Source organism: Lactuca serriola, chromosome 6, assembly GCF_051521515.1.
Source record: "Lactuca serriola cultivar US96UC23 chromosome 6, Lser_US96UC23_V15, whole genome shotgun sequence".
Classification (NCBI taxonomy): Eukaryota; Viridiplantae; Streptophyta; class Magnoliopsida; order Asterales; family Asteraceae; genus Lactuca; species Lactuca serriola.
In genome coordinates, this window is record NC_136413.1 from 147,615,176 (window position 1) to 147,625,541 (window position 10,366).

Genomic DNA, 10,366 nt, shown 5'->3' on the forward strand with positions numbered 1-10,366 from the left:
ATGAGAACCCTTCAATGGCTGTAAACCCTTCTTCCGGGGCATGAACACTACTTCAGATACAAAAAATGACGTTTTTTCAATCTTTTTGCTCCAAAACTTGATCAAAAACTCGTTTTTATCTAAAACACGAAGAACAAACCCCCTTTAATTTTCAAAGATCTATCCAAAAACGCAAAAATCCTTAAAAAATAAGATCAAATACACTCCAGATCTGGCCAAAATGATTGATACAATCCTTACTCTGATACCACTTGTAAGTCCCAAATCTGCTTGTGTATCAATCAAATCCGTTTGATGGTGCGGAATCCCAATCAAACGGATGATGCCTGATCAAAATAAAAGAGAAGGAGAAGAAGAAGAATATGAATCTTGTATGATTTGATTAGAATCAAGTTCCTTACACAAGATTCACACACTTACACACACACACACACTTACACACACTTTTGCTCCTTTCTCTCTCTCTTGGTCGTGTACTCCTCACCCACCTAACATCTTTTTATATGTATATGAGGAACATGGGCCGTAGATGGGTTTACGGCCGTGAATAGGTTCACAGTCGTGAACTGGTTTACGGCCGTAAACACTCACCTGGCCGTGAACACAGCCGCAAATGTATATTACATTAAAGAAAAACCAATTGCCTAGAAAAGCAAAGTATAAACCAATATTTTAGACCCAAGAACGCTTTATAACTAAGCTCATGAACGTTTTCTTTAAGTCTTAATCATCTCTCCCCGACTTTATCTTAACTCCCGTATACCGACATTATAATGTTCTTCCAAAGACTACATGGAATTACATAAATTTTTAGAGAATTCATCAGAAAATAACCAATGAATGACAATCGATTGATATTTATAGGCTAATATTACTGAGGACTTGTCGAGGTTAGCACTAGATGTCCTTCTCATATTCTCCACTTCTATGGTTGACACTCGTCCACTGATTCATCATCAATTACGCGTCACGTACATAGGTTTTCCGCATCGCGTAGCCGTAATTTCAGTTGACCGTTTAAATTTTCTCAAATAGCAATGTACTTTACAAACGGCTATAACTTCCTCATACTGACTCCATTTTGACAAACTTTATAACCATTGAACTGTCTCAGAGTGAACTAAAACTTTCTTATTATCACTCCTGCATAGATTAAATTGATTCTCAAATTTATAGCTCACTAAGATAGGGTGTCACTAAGGTTTGAACCTTTTCTACTCATAGTGAATACATGAAGATAAGATACAAAACAATTTACACACTCATGATGTGGCAACCCAAAATTTCTTCCGTTCAAATCGTTAAAAATAAATCAATTCGAAATTTATTCTTGCTCTTGTTAGTATCATTTTGGGGTCTAATTGAATATTCTAATCTCAGTGCAATCGATGTTTGGATCCAAGAATGAGTTTTCTAAATCGTAACATAGCATCCTGGCCAAACACCCCTTCGAGAGGAGTGTACGGCCGCAAACTCGAGTTTATGACCATACACCTCTACCCACCCCTTGGCCGAAAACTCATCCCTATTTAAGGTATGCATGGCCTTCATTTCACACTTTACCCACTCCAAAGGATTTCTGAAACAACCCAAAAATACGACCCAAAAATTTCGTTTTTTTTCAACATAATCAAAAACCATAATCTGAGTGTTATATCATAAACCATACATGATGTATCTCAAAATAATAGTAAAAACATTGTGCGGAAAACTGTATCATATCCATGTCATATAAAAATCAAGAACCAAATCAACTCCCAGAATACAAGCTGAAGTTGTGGTGTGTGCGATGCCATCATCCCGAGCTCTTCCCTCTACAAGCGGAAGTACCTGAAACCAAAACTGAAACTGTAAGCACGAAGCTTAGTGAGCTCCCCCAAACTACCACATACCATACAATACATATAAATCACATACTGGGCCTTGCCCACTGCATCAGACCGAGGTCTGGAACTAGCTGCATCGGACCGAAGTCCGGAACTGACTGGGACCTTGTCCCCTGCATCGGACCAGGGTCCGGAACTAACTGCATCAGACCGAAGTCCGGAACTAACTGCATCGGACCGAAGTCCGGAACTAACTGCATCGGACCGAAGTCCGGAACTAACTGCATCGGACCGAAGTCCGGAACTGACTGATCATGACATAGCATAACACATAACAACTATTATAATCACATATAATGCATACTGCATCGGACCGAAGTCCGGAACACATACTCGAATATGCTTGAATCACAAAGACATCAAGCACTCTAGCTACTGCATCAGACTAAAGACCAGAACTACTGATAATTACACGGGCCGGCATTGCGGCCGTAGACCCGTTCCTACTGAAGGGAAACTCACCTCGTGAACTGGCTGCTGAGTGTATGGCTCTGGAAGCTAGCTGCTGCTGCTCCGGTATCTCCCTGACTACAAGTCCATAAACACACTCAATCAAATACTAAACACTGCACTGGGTAAAATGACTCTTTTACCCTTGGCCAAAGTCAACTCTCAGACAAATTCAAATCTCGGTCAAAGTCAACCCACAGTTGACCTGACTCGCCGAGTTGGGCCGCCAACTCGCCGAGTCCCTATTCTCACTCCTCGACTCTACTCGCTGCTACTCGTCGAGCATGGCATCGACTCGACGAGTACTCATTCGATCCAAGAACTCAGACAATCTTCATCCGACTCGCCGAGTCATATGAACAACTCGACGAGTTGTTCTTGAGCTTAAGAAGATTGCCCTGGACTCGCCGAGTTGTATGAACAACTCGCCGAGTCCCTCCGTTACTGAGTCTACCCTCGAACTCGCTGAGTCCACTCCACAACTCACTGGGCCCACTCGACATCGCTCAAAAGGAATAAATCGGGGACTCGCGACTCGACTCGCCGAGTCGTTCTTCCGACTCGCCGAGTCACCGCCATGCAACTATTCTACACTCGATTCTGCTCGAATCCAATACATACAAATGATAGATCTGGGTCCAATAAGCTGATTTACCACGTAAAGTTTCCAACTTTATGTGTACAAACACATGAACAAGGGAATAAAGGCTAAAAAGGCACTTAAAAGGGTAGATCTAGGGTTATGATGCACAATGGCTCCATAAAGACAATAGATTTGGACTCTAAAACCCCTAAATGAACAGATCTATGGATATCTCGACATACAATGGCTTCCATATCAACATAAGGCTTGAGAAAAGCATCAACTAGATCTAAAGGGGATTTTAAAGCATAAAACGGAAGGAAATCTGAAGAATACCTCAAAGAACTCTTGCTTTCCCTTGAATCTTCGCTTGACACTTCTTCTCCTTGCTCCTTCCTTCTTCTCCTTCTTCAAGCCTTCACAATTAGCACACCAAATCACTTAGAACACTCAAGAACGAATTAGGGTTTTTCTCACAGCTTTAGAGGGTGAAGGAGGCGAGATTGGGGGCTATAAGGTGGCTTAAATAGTGAGCAACCCGGGGATTTAGGGTTTCTCCCAGACGGACAGACTCGCAGAGTCCAGAATATGGACTCTCCGAGTTGCCAGCTAACACGTGCTCGAAATCCCGACCCTACTCGGCGAGTCAGGCTATGAACTCGCCGAGTCCCTTTACAAAACTTCAAAATAAATACCAAGGAATCATCATACCGGGAACAGGTCGTTACAATTTCTCTCTCTACTCTCTCTCTACATCCATCGATTTTACTCCAGTAATCCTCAAGAAAGTAAGGGATTCTTCATCTTGATTGTGTTTCAATCTCTCATCTAGTGGTAAATCCATGTTCCTATCTCATTAATCTCATCTTTGTCTAGATTTTCTCTCTCACCAAGAAGACACACTAGTTCTTGGTGGCTAAAAACCTCATTCCAAGCTTCCTTATAGTAAGTAACTACTTCCTATGCTTGATACCTACTAGAAACCTTGGATTTTCACCTAGAAATCGATCCGAAAAGCATGGACACGAAGGGTTTACGGCCGTAAACCCATGTGTACGACCATACACACCTCATGGGCCGTAAACCCTAGTTTTTGGTTGATTATTGACCTTAAACACTTCTTTTAGCTGTGCATGGGACTTAGAACACTTCTGGGAGGCTAGAAAGGAACCCGAGACACCGAAAATCGCACCTTTAATCAAGTGTTTACGGTCATAAACTCATGGGCCGTAAACCCATAGGCCGTAAACCCATGGGCTGTAAACCCATGGACCACAACCACCTGGGCAACAAACTCTTTGGCCGAAAACCCCATTGGGCTGCAAACCCATGACCGTACACCTGTTTTGCGGCCGTAAACTCCTCACCCTCAATCACATGTGATTCTAACACTTAGTTTCAAGTGTTTCCTAGTCCCTAGGGTGGCTTCCATTCATAACAGACAGTGTTATGCCCTCATCTAATATATATATATATATATATATATATATATATATATATATGTGTGTGTGTGTGTGTGTGTGTGTGTGTGTGTGTGTGTGTGTGTGTGCTTCTATATGTTAAATAGGATCCGTTTGTGTTCGAGGCTTTGTTTGACTCTCAACAAATCTGTTAATTTACACTCGAATCCTACGTCAAATGGTGAGTTCATACCCCTATGCTTTTATGATTTTTAAATGTTTTCAAGAGGAATACAAGCCAAACAAAAGTTTTCAACAAGTCAAACTTATGCAATTTATACAAATCAATGATTTTCAAAAAGTATTCAGATACTTAATTCCTTTTGTAGTATGCAGAGCATAAGGGGCGTTTTCTAAATTTAATTACATAGTTTCAGAACATTTCATGAACTTATAATTCAAGCTATAAAGGGCATAGTTTGGGAATTTCATTACCGGTGTTACAAATGCAAACTACTTACATGGTTGAATCTATAAACTATGACAAATTTAGTTTATAACACGCTCATTACTACAAGCGTACGACACTAAATAATTATTTTAGTATAATTATTTTTACTCTACAAAACATTTATCAGTTGTACAAATGAAAGAACAATACGCTTACATATTATTACTCGTGAAGTCGTTAACCTAATTGGGAGACACGTCCTTGGGCGCTTACAACATTAACTAAGTCGAGGACTACCCTTATGAACCAGAATTTCCTGGAGGGAAAGCGTGACTTTTGTGTATAGATCTATACAAGACTGACTATCCCGCACCTGGCTGCTAGCTACAGTCGGACCGGCAGGTCTACGGGTGACAAATGTCATTAAGGATATTGGCATCCGTTTCACGTCGTATCAAGTTTAAGTATGGTCATAAAACTCACCAATCGTATGACAAATTACGTAATAATATACCTTTAATGAACAATTGCTTTAATAACATAAGTGTGACACTTATGCCTTTACAGTTTCAGAACTATTAAAGCAACAAACACACGTATACCGGGGAAAATAAGGGATTTTCCCAGTCTAAACCTCATACTTTACATACTGGTGGTAGCTAGGGTTTTCAAACGGAACATACATTACATACCGGTAGTAGCCAGAGTTTTCAAACGAAACATTCTTTACATATTGGTGGTAGCCATGGTTTTCAAACGAAACATACATTACATACTGGTGGTAACCAAGGTTTTCAAACGAAATATACTTATATATTGGTGATAACCAAGTTTTTGATACGAATCATATTTTACATATAATGAAAATCAATCTATTATACAAATTCAGTGACTATTTTTCATTACAAAAACATGCTTATGAACTCACCAGCTTTATGCTGATACGTTTTCAAAACCGCTTGTATTCTCAGGACAGCAATAGACAGGTACCCTTGTCAGCTTTTGGAGAAGATGGAGCATTTAGGAGTCACGTCTTTTACTTTTGTCATATTTTGATGTATACAAAATATGTTTTTCAAACGGTTGTAAATATTCATATCTAATGTAATGGTTGTGTTTAGTTTGATTACTATGATGCAATTGTTGTGATACTACGCATGGCGTCACCCACCCCGGACGTTTATGCCGTTTGTTTTTACGGTTCGGGGGTGTGGCGGATTGGTATCAGAGCTATTGTTTTTAGTGAACTAGTTATACCGAACCTTACATGGTATACAACTATAAACACTAAAGGGCTGAAGTGATCTGAACTAAATGTATACTTTTAAAATATAAGTATTTTATGAGAAGTATACAAGTATACCTACATACCAAAAACAATATCATAAGTAGAACAAAACAAAAGTATTTGGATGTTGGATATTGTAGTTAAACCTGGGCAGTTATGTAATCATGTCTAGGGTCAATATAGCCTGATCAACTATGTTTATTCGAGACATGACCAACATGTGCTTGGAAGTGGCTGTGTTGTTGTAGCAGGCCTAAAACTTACCAAGTATATACAACAAGGTATCAATAGAACAAAACAGACAACTTAAAATACTATAGGAGTATTTTAGCCAGAGCCAAATACATTGTAGATATTTGTTCCAAGTGCTGCTACTCATTCTTTCTTAGCGATAGTTTACTTGTATTAGTAACTTTTCCTTATTTATCGCTTAGTAGAACACTTTATCTATCAAATAAAGATATACCTTGATTCAAAAGTTTAAGGGACTTACCATCTTCTTCTTCCTGATATAGAACAAGATGCCTCCAAAGAAAAGACCCAATAGAAAGAACAACAATACTCCAACAGATCCAGTTTCACCACCTCGTAAGTTCGATCTCGCCATGTTTCGGGCAGCTGTTAGTGCCGCTATGGATGCCGCAATATCACAGATAAATTCTGGCGGCTCTAGCGGGTCGGGAAGTGGTGCCCAACCCCTCAATCTTGATGGAAACCAAGGACACTAGAAGAAGTGCTCCTATAAAGACTTCATGAACGCAAAACCCACATCCTTCAATGGAAATGGAGGTGTTATTTCTCTGACTCGATCGTTCGAGAAGATCGAATCTATATTCGAAATTTGTTCCTGTTCCGAAGCCAACAAAGTGAAATTCGCTGCTTGCGATTTCACCAACAGAGCATTGACCTGGTGGAATGATCGAGTTAAATCCCTAACCCTACCAGTGGCAAATGCCATGGGTTGGGAAAGTCTGAAGGAAATAATGTTTGTTGAATACTGCCCAAGGGGCAAGATGCAGAAACTGGAGCACGAATTATGGAACTTGAAGATGAAGGGTTCTGACATTGCCTCCTACACGGCTAGATTCTTTGATCTGGCTCTCCTCTGTCCGGGAATGGTCACCCCGGAAAGAAAGAATATATATATATATATATATATATATATATATATATATATATATATATATATATATATATATATATATATGGGGATTGACACCCCCAACTCAAGGAAATGTTTTGGTTGCTAGGCCTATAACTTTTGACAGCGCCAATTGCCTGGCGCAAACCTTGATAGATCACGGGAAAGTGGTGGGAAGAGAAAGTACTGGAAGCAGCAAAAGGCAAGTGGTGGGAAGAGGTACTAGCCGCTCACGAACCACCAAAGGCAAGTGGTGGGAAGAGAAAGTACTGGAAGCAGCAAAAGGGCTAGCCTTCGCATGAGCCCTCAAGGAAACAGCAAACGGTGGCAGTTCACGTTGCTACTACTCCTGCCGCTGCTCCTGCCACTCATGCACCTACCAATAGATATGATGGTACCCTTCCTCGGTGCGACAAGTGTAACTATCATCATAATCCCGGCCCATGCTGTGAAATGCTCTATAGCAACTGTGGCAAGAAGGGTCAAACGGCTCGAGGCTACAAGACACAAGTCTAACCAACCAATCAGGCATCTTCAGCAGGTATCGGTCAAGCCTGTTATGGATGTGGTAAGGTTGGACACTAAAAGAGAAACTGCCCCAAGGCAACAACAACTGGTAGCACGGGGAGAATGCTAGCAATGGGCCAGGAGGAGGCAGTTGCAGATCCCACAGTCGTTACGAGTACGTTCCTCCCCGACAACTCTTATGCATGCATTCTTTTCGATTCAAGTGCGGAGATAAGTTTTGTTGGTCATGCATTCAAACATCTCATCAAGCATAAACCTCAACCCTTAACCGAAACTCTTACCGTTGAGATGGCTAACGACGAGAAAGAGAGCACTAATGACATATTTGTAGGCTGTACCCTTACCCTAAATGATCATTCCTTTCCAATCGATCTAATACCGATTTCCATGAAGAGCTTCGATGTCATCATCGACATGGATTGGTTGAGCCCCAATCATGATGATATCCTTTGTTATGAAAAAGTTATCCGTCTCAATTTACCCTCTGGTGAAATCCTCATGATTTATGGCGATAAACTCAACTTGAACTTCCATATCATTTCGTGCATCAAAGCCCAAAAATTTCTGAAAGGAGTGTCATGCATTCCTAGCCCATGTGGTTAACAAAAAACAGGAAGTTAAAGACCTCGAGAGCATCCCCGAAGTCTCCTACTTTCCTGATGTCTTTCCCGAAGAGCTCTCAGGAATCCCTCCCGAGCGCCAAGTCGAATTTCGCATCGACTTCATCCTCGGAGCTACCCTCGTAGCTAAATCCCGTTACTGCCTAGCGCCAGCAGAAATGCAAGAGTTATCCAGCCAACTCAATGAGCTACTCAGTAAAGGATTCATCAGACATAGTTCCTTACCCTGGGGAGCCCCGGTCTTATTCGAGAAAAAGAAGGATGGATATTTTCGGATGTGTATCGACTTTTGCAAATTGAACAAGCTCACTATTAAAAACAGTTATCCTCTTCCTCGGATCGACGACATTTTCGACCAACTTCAGGCAGCCTGTTACTTCTCAAAAATAGACCTAAGATCAGGGTACCATCAGCTACGAGTCCATGAGGATGATGTTCCCAAGACAGCATTTCGGACTCGATATGGTCACTACGAATTTGTAGTAATGCCCTTTGGTCTAACCAACGCACTGACGGTATTCATGGATCTGATGAATCAGGTGTGCCGCCCTTTCCTGGACAAGTTCTTAATCGTATTCATTGACGATATACTTGTCTATTCCCAAAACGAGGCAGATCATAGCAAACATTTAAGGCTAGTACTAGAAACCTTTAAGAGCAGCAAAAGCTGTACGCGAAATTCTCTAAGTGCGAATTTTGGATTCGAAAAGTAACTTTCCTAGGTCACGTGGTAAGCGAGGAAGTCATACATGTGGACCCTTCCAAAATCAAAGCGATAGAGAACTGGTCAGCACTGAAGACGCCCACGAAAATCCGTGAATTCTTGGGCCTCGCTGGCTATTATCGCAGGTTTATCTAGAATTTCTCCAGGATTGCCAAACCTTTAACCAACTTGACTCAGAAGGGTGTAACCTTCTGTTGGGGAGAAAAGCAAGACACTGCGTTCCAAACATTGAAGCAGGCCCTGTGCAGCGCACCTATCCTATCTCTGCCCGAAGGGACAGAGGATTTCGTTGTCTACTATAATGCATCGAATCAGGGCTTCGGCTGTGTGCTCATGCAGCGGGGAAAGGTTGTCGCCTATGCCTCAAGACTGCTAAAAGCACACGAAGTCAACTACATATTTCACGAATTAGAGTTGGGAACAGTGGTCTTCGCATTAAAGATATGGAGACATTATCTCTACGGAATCAAGTGCATTGTCTTTACTGACCATAAAATCCTACAACACATCTTCAAGCAGAAGGAGTTGAACATGAGACAACAGCGATGGATATAGCTACTCAACAATTACGAGTGCGAAATACGCTACCATCCTGGCAAGGCCAATGTGGTAGGAGATACCCTTAGCTGGAAGGAATGCTCAGGTCGTAGAGTGAAGGCACTAATAATGACTATCCATTCCTACTTATCCACGCAAATCAGAGAGGCTCAGCTGGAAGCCTTAAAACCAGAGAACGTGTCGGGTGAAGCCTTGAGAGGAATGGAAAAGAAACTAGAGATCAAGGGAGACAGAGTCTATTATTTCATGAACCGGATCTAGAGCCCAAATTTCAGAGGATACAGGGAGGTTGTCATGAACGAAGCTCACAAGACCAGATACTCTGTACACCCGATTTCGGATAAGATGTACCTTGATCTCAAGAAACTATATTGGTGGCCAAACATGAAAGCGGAGATCGCTACCTTCGTGGGCAAGTGGCTGACTTGCGCCAAGGTGAAGGTTGAATATCAGAAGCCCTTAGGTCTGCTCCAGCAGCCATAAATACCTGAGTGGAAGTGGGAGAGGATCACCATGGATTTCATCACTAAATTACCCAAATGTACGAGTGGGTACGATACCATATGGGTAATTGTCGATCGATTAACCAAATCCGCCCACTTCCTGCCAATCAAGGGAACTTTCAAAATGGAGAGATTCACGCGAATCTACATCCAAGAGATAGTCCGATTGCATGACGTGCCAGTATCCATTATCTTTGATTGAGATAGAAGTTTTACCTCGAGATTTTGGCAGTC